Source organism: Gymnoscopelus braueri (genome assembly GCF_963280865.1).
Source record: "Gymnoscopelus braueri genome assembly, chromosome: 17".
Lineage (NCBI taxonomy): Eukaryota > Metazoa > Chordata > Actinopteri > Myctophiformes > Myctophidae > Gymnoscopelus > Gymnoscopelus braueri.
The window spans coordinates 6,066,701-6,091,407 of NC_137617.1; the positions used below are offsets into that span (position 1 = coordinate 6,066,701).

The following is a 24,707-nucleotide window of genomic DNA, read 5'->3' on the forward strand; positions in this document are numbered from 1 at the left end:
TCAAATCAATTAATCAGTCAGTTTGGTCTTTGTTGACAAAAGCTTTGCTAGTTTTTTGTGCTTTTTCCTACCATGCACATCTCTTGTAAACTACATAACTAGTTAGGGAATTTTAGCAAGATGTTTGGACCATCTGTGAAAAAATGTACTACCAATAGCTTTCTTCACCAATGTGTTCTTATAGGTGTCTAGAATCACCTCTCAATTAATTTAAACCCAAATCCTCATGGAAAATCCTGGAGAGCCAATCAAAGTTAAGGAGCCCAGAGGGCTTGGGTGAAAAATATGGGGGAAAAAATAAAAGTCTAAAATGAACTTGTGAGGTGTCTAACTAGGGGTTTTCAGGGGTGCTGAATCTATTCCAACCATTATTTTTCGTGTAAAAATGTCTCCCTGGCCATATAATATTGGTATATTGGTTATTGTTAAGCTGTAATGTACAGCACAGTGTATAATAAATGGTAGGGGATTGGAGTGTTGTTGAATTCATTCTATTCTGAAAAATAAAATAAGAAAATATTGCTAAACACTTGATAAGAGTGTACACCTACTGTGCACATGCTCAGTGGGATACACTGTCTGCATGTGGGACCTAAGGAGCCCGAGGGGTTGGGTGAAAAAAATGAAAAGTCTAAAATTAACTTGTGAGGTGTCTAACTAGGGGTTTTCAGGGGTGCTGAATCTATTCCAACCATTAGTTTTGAATACAAAAAACAACTCATTTTCCATAAGAACATATTATTATTACATATTGCAAAAAAAAAATGTAAAGTAAGACATGTGCAGTATTGATAAAACCTGGTGTTAGTCTTACTCAGCCAACTCCTCATCTTCCTCACTCCTTTTCTCGTCTGCCTGGTTGATGTTCTTGCATTCTCCATTACACTTGCCACAAGCAGATATACACTTGACCCCCTCCTTTTTACAGCAGCTCCTGTGTGTACTACAGTTTCCCTCACAGTTGCAGCTGATGAATTTCAGTAGATTGTCTGGGGCAATGGGGTCTGTGGTAGGGACTGGTGCATAGCCTTCTCCTCCCAGTTTCCACCCGTAGTCGAGGACATCCAGTGATGGACTTTGTAGCAGTAGCCAGTCTCTGGTTTGGAGATATACCCGGAGAGAATGTTGTGCTGCAGCTGCTGTATGCATGATCACGTCAGACGTACAAAGCATGCATGCTGTGACATCCAGATTCGTCCAGACATCCAAAACATTATTCCTAGAGAAAAGTTCCTTGACAACAAGAGTAACAAGGCCCAGCTCATCCTGCTACTTGTTGAGACATTCAGTAGTAATGGAATCCGTGTACAGCAATGCTCCGATGATGCAGACACTTCTATCATCCAGGCAGCTCTAGATGAAGCAAGAGAGTCCGCTGTTGAGGTGAGAGCTGAGGATACAGACATCCTGGCTATGCTCATTCATCATAAAGCAGACCACTGCGTCTTCATCACAGCAGCAAAAAATGTATCTTACGATGTTGCAAAGATCCAAGAGGCCCTCCCAGAGAAATACAGGAAGTATCTGCTCTTTTTACACAGCTTCTGTGTAAAAAGGGAAACCACCAAAAGACTTGGGGGATGTTCAGCAAGCATGCTGCTGCTGGGAATATCAGACCAGAGAAACTGCCCCTGACTACAACAGCTGCAGCACAACATTCTCTCCGGGTATATCTCCAAACCAGAGACTGGCTACTGCTACAAAGTCCATCACTGGATGTCCTCGACTACGGGTGGGAGGAGAAGGCTATGCACCAGTCCCTACCACAGACCCCATTGCCCCAGACAATCTACTGAAATTCATCAGCTGCAACTGTGAGGGAGACTGTAGTACACGCAGGTGCTGCTGTAAAAAGCAGGGGGTCAAGTGTATATCTGCTTGTGGCAAGTGTAATGGAGAATGCAAGAACATCAACCAGGCAGACGAGAAAAGGAGTGAGGAAGATGAGGAGTTGGCTGAGTAAAGGCCTTTGCAGACAGGGTGCGATTTTTCGCACGGAAAAAACGGACAATATAATTTTTTTAATGAACACATCATGGTTCTCAATCACCTCATGCACACCGGCTCCGAATTTACCGTGCAGCGATGCGATGCGGCGATGCGTTTTTTTCCAATCGAACCCAGTTCGATTTGTGCGTCTTTTCGCATGCGGTAAAAAGCTGATTGACTAATCGCACCCTGTCTGCAAAGGCCTTTAGACTAACACCAGGTTTCATCAATACTGCACATTTCTTACTTTACATTTTTCTTGCAATATGTAATAATAATATGTCTTATGGAAAATGAGTTGTTTTTTTTACTCAAAACTAATGGTTGGAATAGATTCAGCACCCCTGAAAACCCCTAGTTAGACACCTCACAAGTTAATTTTAGACTTTTCATATTTTTTTTCACCCAAGGCTCCTTAGGTCCCACATGCAGACAGTGTATCCCACTGAGCATGTGCACAGTAGGTGTACATTCTTATCAAGTGTTTAGCAATATTTTCTTATTTTATTTTTCAGAATAGAATGAATTCAACAACACCCCAATCCCCTACCATTGATTATACACAGATTATACACAGTGCTTTACATTACAGCTTTACATTACAGCTTAACAATAACCAATATACCAATATTATATGGCCAGGGAGACATTTTTACACAAAAATAATGGTTGGAATGGATTCAGCACCCCTGAAAACCCCTAGTTAGACACCTCACAAGTTCATTTTAGACTTTTTTTTTTTTCATATGTTTCACCCTAAGCCCTCATGGGTTCCTTAACTTTGATTGGCTCTCCAGGATTTTCCACGAGGATTTGGGTTTAAATTAATTGAGAGATGATTCTGGACACCTATAAGAACACATTGGTAAAGAAAGCTATTGGTAGTAAATTTTTTCACAGATGGTCCAAACATCTTGCTAAAATTCCCTAACTAAACCCTTTATTGTGCATTTCCAAAACTTTCAATAGCTAGTGGCCATTGTGCAGCATTTTATGAGCCTACTGACGAGGTCTTGGCACTTGAAAACCATCCTGCCTTGAAAACCATTTGCATTGAAAACATCTAAAATGAATACACATGTATTTATCTTTGCAATGGGTTTACAAAATATTATATAGCGGACATGTGAGTTGGAACTAGAATAATCTGACAAACCTGACAATAAAAAGTGATTGAGGAGACAATGAAACAAAATGATTTTTCTGCCTCCTTTATTATACCATTGGTCATATTTTATGACTTGTTATGGTGACTTGAATTGTAGAACTTATTCAGCAGCATCTTTTCCCTGTAAAAATAGAAAAATACTATTAGATATTCAACACTAATCTTTAGTTAAATCTTAGTTATAGATAATCATCTTAATAAACCTTCATATTGCACATGTATTTACCTTGGCGTCACGACCTTTAGCTCTCATCTTGTTAACCTGGGATTCAGCAATGTCAGCACGCTCTTCAGCCTCCTCCAGCTCATTCTGAACCTTTCTACACTTGGACAGGTGAGTGTTGGCTGCTTCCTCCTACAATATGATAGAGATGGTTCAAAGCCTCAATATTTGAAAAGAGCATCTTGCAATTATAGTCCAAACAAGACAATTTCAGGAAATTGTAAAGTGTGGTTGTTGCTAATACAATGGCCCATGCAGCATGTTCATGAGTGCCTTGGGACCACATGAATGAGCACGGGCAGGTTCTCATTGGAACGGCACGATCGTGGCTGTGTTCTTGCTCTGGTTTGGTACCCCGAGCGAAAAATCGCAGCTTGGAGGAAACAAAATCTATTGCTTTCTGTAGTCCACTTTGGACATTTTTACCATTTTGCCTGAAAAACACAGCCTGCGTCTGCAGTGTGTGCATTGTTGTGGAACAGCTTTCCTTTCTTTTTAGCACCCATGTTAAAGTAACAGCTTCCCCGCGGTGCGGATGCCATACCATACCACAGAGGCACAGCAATATAGAGATTCCATGTGCCGCTCGTGGAAAGCAGCGAGATGGACACTGAAACATGCTCTGCTGTTGGTCATCTTGACATAATACCAGCATTATTTTTTACATAACTGATTCCCATTATGTCTTAGTTACACTACTATGCCAACCGTACTATGCCCATGGCAGCCACAAGTGAAAATTCATCACCATGTATATTTGTCTTACCGCTTCCTCAGCTTGTCTCTTGTAGCCCTTCACCTTCATCTGCAGCTTGTCTACCAGATCCTGAAGCCTGCCAAGATTCTTCTTGTCCTCTTCAGTCTAAAGTCAGAGTGAATTCATAACATTCATAGTTGTATGCTCATGCAATCTATTCATTTTGTCAGAGGCATGATGGTCATTAAAGTGTACATGGTATACAGTACCTGGTATGTCAGCTCCTTCACTCTCCTCTCGTACTTGCGGACACCTTTAATAGCATCTGCTCCGCCTCTCTGTGCACCTTCAACCTCTGCCTCCAGCTCACGCACCTTCACAATTTAATTGTACATTATGAGGTTATTATATATTTCTTATTATATATTTCTTCTTATGTCATCATCTATAGACTATAAGCTGTGTTGAAGTAAACTTCATCTTACCCTGCCCTCCAGTTTCTGGAGCTGCTTCTTGCCTCCCTTCATAGCCAGGTTCTCAGCCTCATCTAGACGGTGCTGCAGGTCCTTGACTGTGACCTCCAGGTTCTTCTTCATCCTCTCCAAGTGAGAACTAGTGTCCTGCTCCTTCTTCAGCTCCTCGGCCATCATGGCAGCCTGGAAAGTCATGTTTGCATTGTATTGTATGTTAATATGAACCATGACATGAGGATATCTAATAGATAAGGGTAGGGCATCCTAACTTACATCAGTGATGGCTTTCTTGGCCTTCTCCTCAGCATTCCTTGCTTCTTGAACACTGTCGTCCACTTCACCTTGGACCTGGATCAGGTCAGCCTCAAGCTTCTTCTTGGTGTTCAAAAAGCTTGTGTTCTAAAATAAAAATTCAGTTGAACAATGTAAGTAAGCATGATGTAAATATTTCTTTTAAAATTTCGAATATTAAAAGTTTTTTATTGACTTGCGTACCTGAGAGTGCAACAGTCCAGCGCGCTCACTAGCATCTACCAGTTCTTGCTCAGCCACTTTGCGGCCTCTCTCTGTCTGTTCCAGAGCCACTCTCAACTCCTCGATCTCAGCAACCATGAGGCCATTCCTACGCTCCACCATGGCACCTTGCTCCTTCACATCTTCTGCACCTCTGACTGCATCGTCAAGGTGCAGTTGGGCATCCTAAAATAAATCACATTTGAGGTGGTCACGTTAAGAGAAACATCAGAATGTGACTTGTTCAGTGCAGTTCCATTGTTTGAATGTGTCTAACTAATGCACCTTAAACTGTCCCTGGACGTTCCTCAGCTGCTTCTGGGCCTCAGCAGCCTGGCGGTTGGCGTGGCTCAGCTGAACCTCCATCTCGTTCAGGTCTCCCTCCATCTTCTTCTTGATCCTCAGGGCATCGTTTCTGCTCCTGACCTCAGAGTCCAGAGTGCCCTGCATGGAGTCAATCACCCTCTGGCTGTTCCTCTTGATCTGTTCCATCTCTTCATCCTTCTCTGCCAGCTTCCTGTCGACCTCACCCTTGATCTGGTTGAGCTCCAGCTGGACACGAAGAATCTTGGACTCCTCGTGCTCCAGAGTACCCTAAAATGTAAGGATCAAAATGTAACATCAGTTACACTGTTTGAATATAAAACTCATTGACATAAATCTAAGATATAGACAATAAATCAAAGTTTTACCTCAGCTTCCTCCAGAGCTGTCTGGATCTCTGCCTTCTCTGTCTCCGTCTGTTTCTTGGATTTCTCCAGCTCATGGATGCTCTTTCCAGTCTCACCAATCTGTTCAGTCAGGTCTGAGATCTCCTCTGCAGTTGATTGGAAATAATCAATGAGGAACTTTCCAAGTTGTAGCCTGATCTACAACTGATCTTGACATTTTAATGATGTTTTTCTCTCACTGTTATTACAAGAATGATGTAGAGAAAGACTCACGTTGCAGGTTCTTATTCTCACGCTTCATGGTCTCCAGTTGGTCCAGAGACTCCTCGTAGGAGTTCTTCATCTTAAACAACTCAGTGCTGAGAGAACGAGCCTCTTTCTGAGCTCCTTCCAGTTCTGCCTGACCCTCTTCATGCTTCTGCTTCCATTCTGCCAAGACCTGCACAGCATTTGTAATGAAATGTGTCATTTACCCCACTTTAAGGACCTGCACATGATTTGTAATGAAATGTGTCATTTACCCAACTTTAAGGAGGCAAGAATTATTTATGTTTCAAAATAATGAGTGTCAAAGCACCTTATCAAAGTTCCTCTGTTTCTTGTCAAGGTTGGCAGCCAGACCATTGGCCCTCTCCACATCAATCATGAGGTCTTCCACTTCACCCTGGAGTCTCTGTTTGGTTTTCTCCAGAGAGGCGCACTTGGAATTCACAGCCTCGATTTGCTCTTCAGCCTCCTGAAGACGCTGGGCTAGCTTCTTCCTGTTGATCAGTGTTGAATGGAATCAAATTAATGCAGGAAATATTTTGCATAGTGAGTGGTGCCCGACAGTGTAAAACATTGGTTCTCAAAGTGGGGTCCAGAGACCCCAGGAGTCCTTGGGGGGGACCAGGGGGTCACCAGCAAAAGTAGTTAATGTAGCATCAAAATCATTTTAACCACTTTATCCATTTATATCTTGGCTATTCAAAAATAGCTGATCTCGTAGTAATTTGGAATTTATTTTAATATAAATCTTCTCTTCTGGGAGTGCTTAGCACAAAACCTTTGCAGAGGGTGGTCCGCGGCCAAATATATGTATACATTTGGGGGTCCTTCACACCAAAAGGTTTGAGAAACACTGGTTTACAACACTTACTTAGCTTCCTCCAGCTCCTCAGTGCGTTGGACAGCATCAGTCTCATACTTGCTCCTCCACTGACACACCTCAGCGTTGGCCTTGGACATTCCACGCTGCAGCTCCGCCTTGGCTTCCTGTTCCTCCTCAAACTGCTCCCTCAGAAGGTCACAGTCATGGCGAGCTGATTGCACAGCATGAGCAAGGGCATTCTTTGCCTGTCAATAGAAAATGGACAAAAAAATGGCAGCTGAATTAAATTACAAAAAAATATAAAACTAGGCCTAAAAAAAGGGGGTAAAATCTGTTCCTCACCTTAACCTCCTCTTCATTGAGTCTCTTCAACTCCTCAATCTGCTGGGTAAAGGCCTGCTTGCCTCTGGTGAGCTGTGAGACCAGAGCTTCTTTCTCCTCCAGTTGACGACCAAACTCACCTAATTGGAAATTTGAATATTCGTTTCAAACATTTCAAACAAATCATCAAAGTCCCAGGATAACTGTTGATCAAAGCATCATCTCTAATTATTTGCTCAAGTACCATCGACAAACCATGTAGACAAAGTAGACTTTAAGATGAACATTTACCGTTCTCTGTCAACAGTCTTGCTCTCTGAGCTCCAACATCATTGATCTGGCGAACGTTCTCATCACTCTTGGCCTTAATTTCACTAAGTTGGTCCTCAAGGGTGCGGCACATCTTCTCAAGATTTCCCTGTAAATGAACATTTGACATATTCAATCATCCTTTTTTTCTAATTGGTTCATGGCTTTGATTTGAACAGTAAAGCCACTCGATACAGTCTATCATTCAGCCCTCCTGTGTATAACTGGAGATTGTTTCCTTACTCATCACTGGGTTGGCCATCATTAGCTATGAGGAGAGAACATCACTGCACTGTTTTTTATCTACAAAGCCTTACTTAACCACTTAAACCCCTTATGGTTAAGCGGAGTCCCTCAGTTCTAGTGTCTTTTCCGCTTTCTATTATTGTTGGGAAAGCTTTAGCTGAAAATAGCCGAACGACAAGCTCACAAAGCGAAACATTTCCACAATACGGATGCTAGGGTTTAAGTGGTTAAGAAATTGCCTAATTATCTTTAACATTTTATATATTGACATTTAGAGTTTGCAATCACCAATCAACACGATTACTTGGTTTTAAACATTCCCACAGTTAAATCTGAGCTGGGTAAGACTGCCTTTCACTACTATGCACCACACGTGTAACTGTCTACAATCAGTTTTACAATTGGAGAATTTTGTTTCACTCTATCGCTTTAAACAGTTTGTGAGAAATACTCTGAGATCTGTCTGTACTTGCATTTTTTTAATATTTGAAATGTCTGTTATCTTGTCATTTATTTTGTTTAATGTTTTGCTATGTTTACTTTAATCAGGGTATCATTAGAAAAGAGAGCTTGCCCTCGATTGACCTTTCTGAATATATAAAGGCGAAATGAAAATGAAAAAAAAAAGCGTTATCTCAAGAATTATGTTATACACAGGCGTTCCATCATACCTTTGCCTTAGCAACAGCCTCCATATTGCTGGACAGGTCATCGATCTCCATCTTGTATTCACTCTTCTCTTTCTCCAGTTTCTGCTTGACTCTCTGGAGGTTGTCGATCTGTTCACCCAGTTCAGCCACGCTGTCAGCCTGTTTCTTACGGAGAGCAGAGGCAGTGGCTTCATGCTGCAGGGTGGACTCTTCAAGGTCACGACGCAGCTTCTGGAACTCAGCCTCACGCTTCTTATTCATCTCAATCTGAGCAGCGGTGGCTCCTCCAGCCTCCTCAAGCCTCTCACTGATCTCCTCAAGTTCCCTGGAGAGATCAGCTCTCTGCTTCTCCACCTTGGCACGAGCGGCACGCTCCGCCTCGATCTCTTCTTCCAGTTCTTCAATACGAGCCTTTCAAATTAATGATGTTAGATTAACATCTGAAAGCTATAATTCACTCTTACTTATTATTAATGATTTTACAGAAAATAAAGTACCTGGAGTTCTTTGATCTTCTTCTGTAGCTGAGCCCCCATAGATTGTTCATCCTCAATCTTACTCAGAAGCTGGCTTACTTCAAAGTCCTTCCTGTGGAACACAGCACATTATATTTTAGTGTCATTCTGCAGGTGGTTTCTCTCCATGACATTTCATATTGTTGGTCCACATTACTTCTTTATCTTCTCGTCAGACTGCTGCTTGTCATTTTCCAGGTCCATTATGGATTCCTGGGCCAGTTTCAGATCACCCTCCAGCTTTCTCTTGGTTCTCTCCAGGTCCATGCGGAGCTTCTTCTCTTGCTCCAGAGAACCCTCCAGCTGCAAAATTATAAATTATTTGTACATCATTCAGTGAAACAATGAACATAATTTGTTCCAAACATCTGATTCACTTTTGTAAAACTCACATCGTCAACTTGCTGCTCCAGCTTAGTCTTGGCCTTGGTCAGAGTGTTGACTTTGTCTTCCTCTGCCTGCAGGTCATCCAGGGTCTGCTGATGTGCCTCTTGGAGGGCCTTTTTCTCCTTGGTCAGCTTAGCAAGTCCCTCATCCTGAGAGGCCATCTCCTCGGTCAGGTTCTTCACCTAAATGAACCCAACATAGACAGTGTTAATAATTTGCTCATCCTGAGAGGGCATCTCCTCGGTCAGATTCTTCACCTGATATAAGCAGAACAGAATTTGTTATCATGGAATAGATCATTATTGCACTTGGTCTCTGTTGGGCGGAAACCTCACGTGTCAAAAACAGTTGCTTGTCAGGATTCACATCCAAAAATACCGAAAGTATCAGATCAACAAGCTTGCAGATCTACTACTTTTTGTTGTGTGTGTCTTACGCTGCAGTATGATCAAGTAGGGCGTTGATTTACGAAAAACACAAAAGGTTTACATATGTAGATAGGAGGTTTCTTCCCGACAGCAATGACTACTAACTTGATAAAACCCCAGAGAGTGTATAATCTATACCTTGTTTTCAGTGGCGTGCTTCTCCTTCTCCACTTTGGCCAAGGTGAGCTCCAGGTCATCAATGTCCTTCTTGAGCTCAGAGCATTCATCCTCCAGCTTCCTCTTCTTGGCGGTCAGTTCAGCGTTGATCTCCTCCTCGTCCTCCAGTCTCTCAGTCGTCTCTTTGAGCTTTGCCTCCAACTGGATCTTACTTTTAATAAGACCCTCACATCTCTCCTCAGCATCATTCAATGCTTCATCTCCCTTTTGGTCAATGAAAAAAAAAAAAAAACACAAGCATGTCAGCATTTGTTCTGGTCAAGACATACTTTTGCAGTTGCCTGTTGGGGAGTACAGACTCTTAGGGAGCATAGTGTGAGAAAGCACAGCTTTGTGATCTGAGGGAGGGAATTGTAAAATGTCCAGTGTAGCCTGCTTACTGATGATGCTGACAGCACAAGGTTATTTCTCTCCTGTATCAGAGCCACCATCTTCTCCTCTAGGTCCTTCTTCTTGGCCAGGGCAGTAGACAGGTCAGTCGTCATCTTCTCGTAATTCTCCTTCATGTTGGCCAGTTCCTTCTCAGTCTCAGCGCTCTGCAGAAGAGGCTTGATCTTGTAGTAGACCTTCATCCATGGCCAGTGTTTCACAGCGACGAACGAGCGGAGGTTGAATTGGATGGTGTAAGCGGCCTCTCTGTGGAAAAAGTGTGTCATGATTGTGGACAGTGATGGAAGAAGTATACACTTTTATTATAGTGATTTGACACTATAACAAAATGGTATTGAACTTATTGTACTTACAAATGATACAAAACATTGGATAATAAATAATAAAGTACCTGAGAGCCATCATCTTAACAAACTCCTTCCTCATGAGGTAAGCTCGTGCAAGAGCCTGAGTCATGGTGACCAGAGAAAACAGCTTTTCATCTCGCATCTCCTCCAGCGTACCCAGCAGACCAGCTTTGAAGAACACCTGAACACAATGTTACAAACACTGTAACTAAACAACTGTAAAATCAACTTTTAGTCCTCTCTTTATAATGTTTAACCAGGTTCACAGTGTGTTTACCTTGGTGTGTCCAAACTTGTACTCATCAACGGGAACATCAATTGACCCAAGCAGCTTCTCAGAGGCTTTCTTGTTGTCCATGAATGCACCATCGGGACATGCGCTGGCATTCAGTACTTTGTACCTGTTTTGCAGAAGTTCATGGTCATTTTGCGTGCCTCCCGTTAATGGGTTTGGAAATAAAAGCTGCTGGAAAAAGGAATGAATACCTCTGCTTGAAGTCAGCATATGGGATTCTGCTTGGGAAGCCCTTTCTACAGATTCTGATGCCCTCCAGCACACCGTTACACCTTAGCTGATGGATGACCAGGAAATTCTCCATCAGGCCTGTAAAGATGTTGCTCCATTATTATTAGGACAAAATAGTTACACACTGGCCAAAGCATTAAATGACCACCTCACAATTGTTTACGTTTGTATTTTCTGTGTTTACCTGGAGTCTTGGACTCGTTGGGAATCAGGCAACGCACAAAGTGAGGATGAGTTGCCCTCAAGTTCGTCATCAGCATCCCCAAGTTCGCCTATTGAGACATAAAAGAACCAAGTAGGCTTATTATTAGTAAAACGTTCTCCTTTAGATACTAGTTACTTTACAGATTTAGATTGTCCTAAAACATACATTAACTACTTAAGCCCTATGTTATACTTCAACTATTCAAATATAGCTGATCTACAAGCTCATAACTTTGATAAAGAAATTGTTTGATTCCAACATGAAAAGACGTGCTTATTTCTTATTTGGATATAATGTTGTTAATAATAATGCTTACTTCTTACAGGAATATAATGTTGATAATAATGAATAAATATTCTTACCCTGAAAGCACTAGACACAGTCTGCATGGAACCACCCTTCTTCTTGCCTCCCTTCTTTGTGTTATCTGTTTATATTTGTTAGAAACATTAAATCAAATCAAAGCCAATTTTCAACGACCAAGGTCGAACTAAAGTCCTGGACAAGAACAAATAAAAGAAAACGTCACACAATGTCCATGATAAAAGGGAGACTAGAGGAATGTATAGAGGGGACAAGAGCTTGAGAGCAGGCAGGGAAAGGGGCTGAGGGAGGGTTCTGTCACAGTCACAGACTTTGCCTGTCTTGTCTAGGTCTTGTATTTCTATGTGTTATGTTCTTGTTCTAGTTTTCATGGTTCTATGTCCATGTCTCCACAAGCTGTATCTCATGTGTAGGGAGACCCGGGACAAAAGTAACACTTTAATAATTCACAGACTACTTGAAATATCCTAGTCATCTTTTGCTATAAGAAACATATATATGTGCCCTAATTAATAATACCATTTTTAAGCTTTCACTAATAAGGACTAGACTAAAATATTAATTTGAATGCAATAAGTCACAGTGTTACAATTGCCCCCGTGACGGGGGCAGTTGTAACAGTGGTTGGGGGCAATGGACCCTTCGCTAAGCCCCACCCACTCCATTCTGTGACTGGTGGTGCGAAGTTAGTCACACCCAGGCCTGGCAGCGCCTGGCAAACTTTGCTTCCCACCCATTGACTTTCATGTTAAATGATGGCTTTTCACCTTAAAAATAATCGATCATTTCAGGAGCAAGAGCTTCAAAATCTCTTCTAAATCTAGTCAACAAGGCCTGCAGTAGGCTATGCAATGGACAAATGTGCATGACATTATTTCAATAAACTAAAAACATGGGAAATGTTAGAGGGAGTAATAGCCATGGATACACGACGGTCGACTGTCACGACCGTCATGGATGAACTTCAACCTGGTGTTTGCACTTTCTCCATTTATGGCCCGTACATCTACATAAACGTTCATATTTCAAATATAAAGTGCTTATCCCATGGCCACGGATGTTACAATTATGTACGGGCTCTCAGAAGTACCCGTATCATCCGTATTGTTCAATAAAAAGCATTTTAATCTGATCGGTGGCCATTTTCTCCATGCGCTTTCAACTAAGGGACCCTGTCGGTTTGTAGGTGTATTGCACTCTGATACATTATGAGAAAATGGCCACTGATCGGATTAAAATGATTTTTATTGAACAATACAGAATATACGGGTACTTTTGAGAGTCCCGTGCATAATTTCAACATCCGTGGCCATGGGGTAAGCACTTTATATTTGAAATCTGAACGTTTATATAGATGTACGGGACCGTAAATGGAGAAAGTGCAAACACCAGGTTAAAGTTGATCCAAGACTGTAACAGGAGTTTTCATGTACCGCAGGGTAAGACTGCCAGGAGCAGTTAATAAATAGACAAACAAATTAATTAATATACTTTAACGTGCGGAATCCGAAAAAGGCAGCGCTGTGATTCTGAATTTTGTTACGATTACAGTGATTAGTAGCCTATTATTGACACCACCTGGGCGAGTGAGTCGTATCGTGTAACTTTCCTGAAGAAGCTGTGTATGTGTTCAACAACACAGCCATTCAGCCTTGTAGTTTAAGTGCAGCTTTCAGCTTGGGAAAAGCAGCCTCAAACGGGTTTGGGTACGTGGTTCAAAGTCACCATTGCGTTATCGTGGTATTCCTATTCTTGCTATTATATTGCAAATGATTGTGTGTGTGCGGGCGAAATAACATTGCCAGCTATGGCAGGTGACGAAAGTTTGCCAGACCTATGCCAGGCTAACAACGGTTGCTAAGCTGGCATTGGACAATCGCTTTTGGGGTGGGGTTTAGCGAAGGGTCCATTGTAACACTGTAAAAATAAGTCATATTAATACACTTTATCTCAAATAAAAGCACATCACTAAGTCATATGTATTTTTTATAATTTAACAGTTTTACTTACGAATGTTTTATATACATAATTACAATTATTTTGTATTTTTATTAAAATGATTTTATTTTTCAATTTTGTTTTTTTCAAATGTTGCATCGCATTATTTTTTATTTAAATGTATTTTTACTTTGAAATGTAGTGACATTTAGTGAAATGTGTTCATTTACTAACACAAAAGTATGAAATCCCAGACAAAAAATCTGCTTGCATTGAAAACATATTGTTACAATTGACCCCGGTCACTTTGTTACAATTGCCCCCGATGGGGCAACCATGATAAAATCCCATATTCTATCTAGAAACACCTATACTAGCATAGGCTGCTGATGTTAATTTGTGACCAATAACATAGAGATACAATTCATCCAAGTTTAAATTAGCTGACATCTCATCTTTAGACAGCAGAAGGAACATACCGTACACTCAAAAATGTACATTTACACCTCAAAATCGGCTTTTTGTTGAAAACTTCTGCTGAGATGAAATGATAATTCTACCCTTCCATAGGCAGAGAGAGGACCATACTGAGCATGTGCACAAGAAGTCTCACCCCTCTAGCTCATTTCTAATTAGAGTTATTGAGTGTGTTACTTTTGCCCCCTGTTACTTTTGTCCTGGGTCTCCCCTAATCAGTCCTCATGTGTATATTAGTCTTGTTCCTCAGTCAGTCCTTGTCGAGTCATTGTTTGGTGTCACAGAGATTAATAAACATACCTTCAGGCTCAGGTGGGGGATAGAACACAGCCAGCAGTTTAACTGAAGACTTCTGGAACAGCTGAATGACAGAGTCGTTCAGGGGGTCCTTGTTCTTCTCAAGCCAGCCTGTGATGCTGTAGTCCACAGTTCCAGCGTAGTGGACCAGGGAGAAGTGGGCCTCACCCTTGCCTTTGGCAGGCTTGGGCTTCTCAAAGGCCTTGTTCTTCCCAAGATGCTGGGCAATCAACCCTTCGGCGAAAGATTTGTCCGAAGACTTTGGGAACATGCACTGCTCTTCAAGGATGGAGAAGATGCCCAAGGGCTTTGTAAAGGAGACAAAAGAGAAAATGACAAAAACAATATTAACATCATGTCCATTAACGGACAAAATAATTGAATACCTTCTCAATTAGCTCCATGCAGACAGCCAAGTCCATGATAATATACAATAATATAATAATAATAATAATAATAATAATAATAATAATAATAATAATAATAATAATAAGGGTAATAATAATAATAATAATAATAACAATAATAATAATAGTAGTATACTTTCTCAATGAGCTCAATGCAGACAGCCAGGTCCATGATAAAATATAATAATATAATATAATAATAAAAGTATACCTTCTCAACGAGCGAAGTCCATGTACATACCTTCTCAATGAGCTCAATGCAGATAGCCAGGTCCATGATAATATATCATAATATAATATAAACATAGAAAATATTGTTCCTATAAAGAAACAATGTGGGTTCGCTTTAAAGCCAAAAAAATTTAGTTTTTCAGTTTTACTCTGTCTGTACTGTATCTCTGTCTTTGCGTTGTGTGTGGGTGCAGACTGGCCTCCGGTTGATCAGATTGGGAGCGCCTGGTGGAGTGGCAGTGGAGTATATGGGGTGTGTGTGAGTGGGGGGGGGGGGGGGGGGTCGGAGCTTACAGTGTACAAACGTTTTAGCATCAAAATATACTTTGAGTACCAAAGTCAAAGTACTCAATGTTCAGAAAATAGCAGATCTACAAGCTCATAACGCGTCACATTGTAGATCGGCTGTGTGTGGTTACTGTAGGTTTTGTATTAATAACAAATTCTGCAAAGTAAGAAGTAACTAAAGCTGTCAAATGCTGTCATTGTAGTGGAGTAGAAGTAACAAAAAAGGAAAGGAAAGTAAAAGTACCTCAAAATTAAACCATGCATGGTAAGCACTTGCATAGTACTTGAGTAAATATACTTAGTTACTTTGCAGCACCACTGCCTGACAGCCAATGACTGACAGATTAGGTAGCACCAGCTGCTACTGATTGCTAGAGTGTGTAGGTGCATGGGTTTACATTAATGGTCTTATCTCAAAATGTGTACATCGCACAGCTTAGATCTTTGGATTAAATTGGAGAGCAGACCTGTGCGATCTTGGTGATGTAAAAAGCATGTCTGTAGTGTAAACAATGCGGCCACAGTGACTTTACGAAAACACGGGGCATTTCTCCTCTGTCCTTCTCTCTCCCCACTAGCAAAACCCATTGGAAATGCATTGGGTGCTTAAGTTAAATATTTCAAAAACTACAAATAATTTCAAAAATAAAAGTACAAGCACACGTGTCCACAGTAAGTTGGATTTTTTAAAGTTTGAATGGAGTTTCTAAGTGAAAGTATGTGGGAGTAGTTAGGTGCCATACTTTTGAGGGAGAATAAATAAATAGTGAAGATATCTATAGTGTGCTCGCCGAGCCCACAATAATAATAGTATACCCTCTCAATGAGCTCAATGCAGACAGCCAAGTCCATGTACATACCTTCTCAATGAGCTCAATGCAGATAGCCAGGTCCATGCCGAAGTCAATGAGATCCCAGGGGATGCCTTCTTTTTTGTACTCTTCTTGTTCCAGAACAAACATGGTGTGGTTGAAAAACTGTTGCAGTTTCTCATTGGTGAAGTTGATGCACAGCTGCTCCAGGGTGTTGAACTGTAAGTGGAAATATCATTAGCCCAATATCTTGTAATTGTTTAATTGTGACAAAAATAATTAGTCTCCCACTCCCAAAGTCCATGCTTACATCAAAGATTTCAAAACCAGCGATGTCCAGCACACCAATGTAGGAGTTTCTCTGCTGCTTGGTGTCCAGCATCTCGTTGATCCTGATGACCATCCAGAAGAACTCCTTCTCATAGAGGGACTTGGCCAAGGCACCGACTGAGTTCATTACCTAAGGACATAGGTAGGGGTGTGAATTACACAATTTACAATGAGGAATTCAGGCATTTAGCAGACGCTCTTAATCCAGAGCGATTTACAGTAAGCAAGGAAAATACGAGGTAATACATCAAATGCATAGCAATCTAGGATCATAGATAAACCAAGAACCATCATCATCAGTCTAAACAGTATAATATCAAAACAATCAATAATCTGTAGGATACATTGAAACTATACACACTATAGGATGCCAGGTCTACAAATGAACCTGGCATCTGTCTACATAACATCAATATATAATTTGACAAACTGGTGGTGTAGTGCTGAGGCCAAAATTGGTTCTGCCTGGTTCTCCTCAGTGGCTGGAGCAGTTCATCTGAATTTGCACACAGCCATTGACCATTACCATGTGCACGGAACAGCGAAGCCCATTTTTCGATTTCACCAAATCTCAGCTGTTTATTAGCGTTTTTGTGTCAAACAATGTCGCCATGGTTACGGCTGCCCAGCAGTGGTATGGCCCCGGGAGCTATGGGACTAGGGTTTAACATTTTCCGGGAAATAGCTAATTTTAATTCCCGGGAATTTTCAGACCTTTTCCTGTTAAAGGGTAAAAAAAAAAGAAAAAAAAGTGCCCACTAAAATGCATTTATATGTAGATACTTAATTAGCCAATTTGATATCGAGGTGCCCAAATGTCCCAATTGTGTCCACCTATGAACTTGCACTAATAATGACTTCAGTTGATTTTTAAAATCAATAAATATAGTATTTCTTAATTATGAGAGATCTGCCCTGTTGCAGCAGCACAGCAGCAGGTGAAGACGATTAACTTAAACGAGGAGCTGCGCTGTGCACCCAAAACGCACTCAAACAATGTAAAAAAACTATCACATTCTTGCTGCTGAGATAAACGTTCCATTTGTATCATTATTGACAAGAGAACAGAACAGAACATGGATGTTGTTTGCAAAAGGATTATTTATTTATTGTCCACCGAGCGCCGGTGAGGTCATAGCTTATCTCTACTTTTGTAGGATATTGATAGCCTAAACTTGTAATTTGTTTGCAGTTATTAATTTATATTAGGCTACTTGCTGGATATTAAGACTCAATTTTGGGATGTTGGCTGTATGTTGTCAAATGTGTTAATCTATATTTATAGGTTTTGTAGTGTGATTTTGATGTGCACATGCATGCGCTGCCACTGACAATCAATGAGACAGACAGCTGTTGTGCAGTTCAAGTGTAGGTAGGGTAGGCTACATTAATGATGATAAAAAAATCGGACCACATCGGTTTGATACTTTCTCGCTCTCTCTCCCTCTCTCTCTCTCTCGCACACGCTCTCTCTTGCTCTCTCTCTCTCCAGCTCTCCAGGCAGTCTCTCCTCTCTCACTCTCTATATCAAAGCATTGCTTGGCTTGCGCGCATTTAAGCTGGAATATAGGCTCGAAATCAAACCTACCCACTGTTTATGCAGCGTTTCACTTGATGTTGAATCTCAACTAGTCAACTGGTGTCTACCGTATTGACAGAAGAGGAAACGGTGAAATCAGCGTGCGCAGGGCAGGCAGGGGGCATCACGGCCACTTGTGTTTTATTTTGTTCATTACTGCTACATTCAGTGCGTCCCATATTGGTTCAAAACGGGACGATGGGACTCTGCCCTGGTCGGCAACGCGGCAAGTAACTTGGCTAATTATAATAGTAATTCCTCCGCGCTGTAGATAGGCCTTTCTACTAATTAGTATTCATTTCTAATTTCGGGGGGGGGGGGGGGGGGGGGGCGCATATCCTCCTACGTGTATGGACTAGTGCTATCTAAATCACATTTTAGCCTTTGCATAAGCCTGCAAGGTCGTCAAAGCTAAGGCAACTGATACGGGCTAAGGTGAAGTCTGAAGAGGTGAGTCTTCAGATGTGAGATTACGGCAGAAGATTGGGAGTGAGTCTGCAGTTCTAACTGCAATGGGAGTTCGTTCCACAGTTTGGAAGCCAGAAGGGAGAAGAGTCTGTCCCGGGTGTTTTCGGGAAGGTTCTAACAGCTTCCCTGTGTTAGCTGATCTGAGTGGGGTTGTATGGTGTAGTGTTTTTTTTAATAATGATATATAAGGTATAACAATACTGTTAAAATAATACATCAGAGGTGCATTGAACTGCACATGTTTGTGCAGAGTTGTATATTTTGTATGCTCTTCATATATTTAATAAATAAATAGAAATTACTTTGAATAATGTTGATCATTTTATCTACAGAAGCTGATTTAAGACACAACTCAAAAAGGTATTAGAGTTCTTATGGTATGCTGTGTTGAGAATATAAGGTGTATATGAAATCAGAACATGGAATTAATGTAATTTACTCACCTGTGGCACAGTTTGTCCCTTAGTGACATACTCGTTTCCGACTTTCACTCTGGGGTAGCAATACGCCTTAAGCATCTCTGCTGAGTTTACACCCAACAGGTAGCCAATCTTGTCAGCCTCTGAAATGTTCATACAATTTGCAATTTACAACTTAGGCATTTAGCAGACGCTCTTAATCCAGAGAGCGACTTACTTAGTAAGCAAGGTAAACACGAGTTAATATGTCAAATGCATAGAGATAATGATCTAGGATCATAGGTAAACCAAATAATCATCAGTCTAATATATATATATATATATATATATATATATATATATATATATATATATATATATATATATATATATATATATATCGTTTTTTATCCCACGATTTTTGTAACCCATTGTATTTACCCCGTGCCAATTGCCTAAGCTTTTATCCTGGGTGCTACTCTCCCTCTGCCAGCTTGGGGAGAGCCCCGAACTGAGCTCATGCTTCCTTCAATGCATGAGGAGTGAGCCGAACGCTTCTTATCACCTGACAGGGTGGAGTTTCCCCGGAAGGGTGTAGCGCGTGGAAGGAACACGTTTATTTACCATAGGGGACACAGGGAGAACATGCAAACTCCACACAGAAAGGCCCTTTCGCCAACCCCACCTAGGGTATGGGCACTGATGACGTGGAGGAGAGAACACGCCCCCAGCGCCCACAGTGGGAACCCAGGACCTTCTCACTGTGAGGCGACAGCGCTACCGACTGCGCCACCGTGCCACCGTAAACGGTAAAATATAAAAAAATTAAATAATGGAAATATATTGACAATATATATAATAATAATACTAATAATAAAGATCAGCTCACCCTCCGTGCCGTCAGGTTCTGCCTGTTCTTCACGCTGCTTCTGTTTGAACTTCATGACACCATGATGCATCACTGCACCGGTGAACTTGTAGATCAGCTGTTTTTCCTCACCGTTGAAGCCCAGGACGTCAATAGCATCCTGATGTCGATAAGCAGAGATGTATTCAAAAGATTAAGATTAAGCATTGATTAACAAACATCATTTAGAACTGTGTACAACTCAACAGTTAACAAACCAACATACAGTATAAGTATATATACATGGTATCTGCACATTTCTAAAGTGACAATTTAAGGACTTTTAAGACTTATACAATAAATAAGTTGAAATAAAACATCAAACATTGGCCAAATTGTCGAATATTACCTATGAAAGAGTCAAAGAATGTGAAAAATTTTAGATCGTCTCTTTTCACAATATTTATCTGTGGAACCGAGTCAAACTAAATGTAATGCCTCAACTGCTACAATTCCAAGTGCTTGTCAGGATGGGGGGGTCCCCAGTTCAAATAGGATTATTTTGGGGGGTCACTGCCTGAAAACTTTGAGAACCACTGCTTTATAAAATACATTTTGCAGAGCAACTGACTGCAGTCCACACTAGTGAGTATTAGAAAGAAACAAATATGTTCACTGACATCAGTAGCTTCCAGCTCCTCCTTGTCGTTAATGCTGGCCACAGTGATCTGACCCATGCTGATCAACGGGAAGTCGTAGGGGTTGGAGGAGATCAGACACATTTCTTAAAAGGGATTAAAAAAGGGTGAACATGTGTTTTTATTCATTCATTTATGTTCTCACTGCATCATCAGTAATTCCACTTACCAATAATCTCAGGTTTGTGGTTGGTCATCATCTGGAAAAAGATGTGGTAACCTCTCTCTGCAGGAAGCTGATAGGTCACTCTAGACTTCTCCAGCAGATCTATATGGGTTGTACATAACTCATACTAATGATAATAATAATTTATAAATAAATAATAATAATAATAATAATAATAATAATAATAATAATAATAATAATAATAATAATAATGCTAATAAATATAATTACAATTACAATTACAATTACAATTACAATTAAAATTATTATAAAACAATAATAATCTATATGGGTTGTACATAAAATGTAATCCTCAAATTAACGCATAATATATAATTTATCATCCATGAACTTCATACTTACATGTCTCAATATCAGCACTGGCCAGTTTACCCGTTGAGCCGAAATGGATTCTGATGAATTTACCCTGTTTGATATACAACAATTAGTTGCATCTACACTGTGGAATTATTGCAGGTTTTCTCATAAAATGTCATTATTTATACTTACAAAGCGAGAGGAGTTGTCATTCCTCACAGTCTTGGCATTACCATAGGACTCCAGCAAGGGATTGGCTGCAATAATCTGATCCTCCAGTGACCCCTAGAATGTTTTACACATCGCCCAATTTAAAATTTGAATTGCTATATCGCATATAAATGCTTTATGTTCAAATTTTTTTTTTTTTTGTTAAAAACCTGTACACATACCTTGATTTTACCGGCCGCCGATTTATCTCCACCAGAACTAGCTGTTGCAAAGTACTGGATGACACGCTTGGTGTTCACAGTCTTTCCAGCACCGGATTCTCCACTGTTTATAAATGCATACATTTAGAGAAATGCAGTTAGTGAATTTGTGGTCAATGTTGCTTTTTTAATGCCTATTAGATGGGAAACTTACGTGATCAGGACAGACTGGTTCTCTTTATCTGTAGAATGTAAAGCAAACTTTTAGTCATGGATACAGCACAAAACCATTATAGTTATATATATATATATATTTTTTTTTTTTTACATTGTCCTGACTAGTACGTACCCATCAGCATGAACTGATAAGCGTTGTCAGAGACAGAGTAGATGTGGGGTGGAGCCTCAATACGCTTCTTGCCTCTGTAGGCATTTACAACCTCCTGGTCATACACTGGGAGCCACTTGTAGGGGTTCACAGTTGCACAAAACAAGCCAGAGTAGGTCTGAAGGGGAGAAGAGAGAGAACATTAACATCATACAACATAGCACTGACCATGCCACATATCTGGGACAACGGATCACTAGAGCAGGGATTACAGTCACGAGTTGCAAGTGGCATCAACTAATGAGCAAGTTAACTTCAGAACCATGAGTTTGTTTGAATCTGTCATTTTATGGATTTCACTTGATGATATAACGTGTGCTCTGTATTTTTCTTTCTTTGCTATCGACAGGTGCAATACTGTACTGTTCTCAGCATGTAGAAAACCTTACATAGATCATCCATGCTGCATAACGCTCTTTGAGGTTATACAGGACAGTGGCTTCAGTGAGGTGGGTCATCATGGCCATATCCTCAATTTTATCATACTTGGGAGGGTTCATAGGGGTGACATCAGCCTCAGGCACAGTTTTTTCCTAAAAATAAAAACACAACTTTAGAATGTCTTGCAATTACAGTTGTACTGTGTCACTATTTTATTTCAGATCCACCTCTACCTACGTACCTCCTTCGTAATGAGCGTTTCCACAGTGACTTTGCCACCGTCCTTCTTTAGGATTTTACACTTGACGTACAGCTCCTTAACATCAGTTACAAATGCTGCAGATTTGGCATCAAAGGGCGAACTTTGAGCCTCCATTCTCTCCTTCTCTGGCTTACGGAGGTAAATGGCGGCCGGGCCATACTGCTCCATCTCTGCGTCCGTACTCATGGTGGCGGCTTTCTGTAGACAGACAAATAGATGATGTTGATGCCTTTGCTGATCTGAGCAGATAATTGTAGGACTATTCTTATGGTTATAGCTTATTATACAACAGGTAGTTCCGACCAAGCAATCTGATTGGTTGAAATAGCTATCTAGCCGTGCTTCAAACCAGCATGATAGCACGGGCCTAATCACATTAATAAATCACTCCGCACAGCAGTCCGCACCTGATTAGACCATATATGGCACAGCTGTGCTGTGACGTCACGCTGTCCCACGGTAGGAAAACAAACAGCACGGCGAAAATAGACGATCTACAAGTTCACAACGCGTCGCCAGGTATCGCACGGCGAAAATAGCCGATCTACAAGTTCACAACGCGTCGCCATCGCGACGCGTTGTCAGCTTGTAGATATTAAGTTATTTTGGCCACGTGACACGGTCGTACGACGGAGCATATAGCCTACTGGAATTCAATCCACTGCACAAGCATTGATAGCTCAGCTGTGTTGATGAGACAGTGCCTCAGAGCGCTGCTACAGGGACTATTTAATGTCTCAGTCAAATAAACTCTTCTCTTTACAGGGAAACGGATAATAGCGAAACATTTTTATTATGAATTGCCCCACAATATGAATACATTTGGATGTGTTTTGTTGGTAACTGTTGTATAATCGCAATATTACACTCGAGGGTGTGCTTTACCTTACATTATTGGCACTTCAGTGATGCTCGCGGAACTCGGCTCCGCCTCGTTCCTGACCGCATCACTGGCGTGCCAATAATGACGGTAAAGCACACCCTCTCGTGTGATATTGTTTAAGTGTAGCCCAGGTCCAGAGCGTTAGTGTGTTCTCTCCAATGCCCTGCCCTGCCAGGCGCTCTGCTCTGCTCATAGACCGAAAATTCTACTGCCGTGCAAGGTCTCCATCTTTAGTAAAAATAAACAAAACTACTTTGCCACTCACCGAAACAAAGGCTGTTTTGTGTTTTTGAACGTCTAATTTTCCAGGGTGGGAAGCCGCTCAGGACCCCACCTCCTCTGTATAATACACTTTTTGAGCAGAAAATGTCCACCAGACGGAAATTATATTATTTACTCCACTGCGCCCTCTACAGATTTGGTCAATGGTAATTTATATTGACCAGATTTGTAGAGGGCGCAGTGGAGTAAATAAAATAATTTCCATCTGACATATTTTATTTTCTGCCCAAAAAGTGTATTACACAGAGAAGGTGGGGTCCTGAGAGGCTCCCCACCCTGGAGAATAGACGTTCAACAACACTGCCTTTGTTTCGTGAGTAGCAAAGTAGTTTTGATTATTTTTTACTAAAGACGGAGACCTCGCACGGCAGTGGAATTTTCGGTCTATGAGCAGAGCAGAGCGCCTGGCAGGGTGTTCGAGACGCCCTGGACCTGGGCTAAGCTTAGTGTAGGTTTAATAGAAAAATTATGAACACTCACTTTTTCCCTCTACCAGTAGCAGTGGAACCTTGTGTGCAACCCCTAAGTGTGAAAGAAACACATCATTTTTAGGACATTAACATGAGTTGAATGGTTCAATACAATTCATATTCATGAATTCAATTAGATTATTTGAATCCTAATGTTCATTCTTGCCACACACCACTGCATAAGTTCTTATTAGTTACACATATAAAAAGAGTGATCCATTTTGCTATTATTAGCTTTATTACATGCAATGAAATGACATGATGCTTGCCCATTCAGTTCTTTTCGTTTGCGTGTTTGTTATTAGCTTATTCCTAATTTCACAAGTAATTTTTTGTCATTACAGTCATGTTTCTTTTTTTTTTTTTTATTAAGTACTGAAGCACTGCTAGATTGTCTTCTTCTGTCTAATACACTTTGATTCCATTGTATGAATTAAGGTTACAGTCAGAGGTGGGTAAACTAGCCAAACTGTAGCTACTCAAGTAAAACATATTGCTACTTTAAAATAATATTAACTAGTAGATTCAAAAGTACATGCAATGCAAATTATTATTTATATAATCATAACATAATTTAAATGTCTAAATATAAATGAATTAACAAAAGGACATTCCAATCTGGCCCAAACCATATCATTATAAATAAAATAACACACAATCAATCATTTCAATCTGTACAATATAACATCAATTATGCTGCCCACTCATTGTGTGTAACCTCGGGTCATGTGTGTAGCTATGTGGCACTATGTACGGAGTCATGTTAA

The 24,707-nt window shown here is 40.7% G+C and overlaps 1 pseudogene across 1 annotated transcript; it reads right to left on the reverse strand.

Moving 5' to 3' along the window:
- Nucleotides 1-5,229: 5,229 nt before the first annotated feature.
- Nucleotides 5,230-23,993, reverse strand: LOC308104032 (myosin heavy chain, fast skeletal muscle-like; annotated as a pseudogene). The gene is made up of 34 exons: nt 23,951-23,993; nt 22,285-22,503; nt 22,052-22,195; nt 21,624-21,780; nt 21,489-21,516; nt 21,296-21,398; nt 21,096-21,188; nt 20,949-21,012; nt 20,589-20,687; nt 20,402-20,505; nt 19,764-19,902; nt 18,920-19,038; nt 16,410-16,559; nt 16,148-16,318; nt 14,365-14,668; nt 11,688-11,752; nt 11,305-11,392; nt 11,081-11,198; nt 10,872-10,995; nt 10,639-10,775; nt 10,238-10,493; nt 9,819-10,061; nt 9,258-9,434; nt 9,023-9,168; nt 8,848-8,938; nt 8,372-8,761; nt 7,437-7,563; nt 7,167-7,285; nt 6,873-7,069; nt 6,312-6,495; nt 6,008-6,173; nt 5,756-5,880; nt 5,349-5,657; nt 5,230-5,249 (listed from the first exon to the last, which is right to left on the reverse strand). The product of its transcript is annotated as a myosin heavy chain, fast skeletal muscle-like (transcript).
- Between the last annotated feature and the right edge of the window lie 714 nt (nt 23,994-24,707).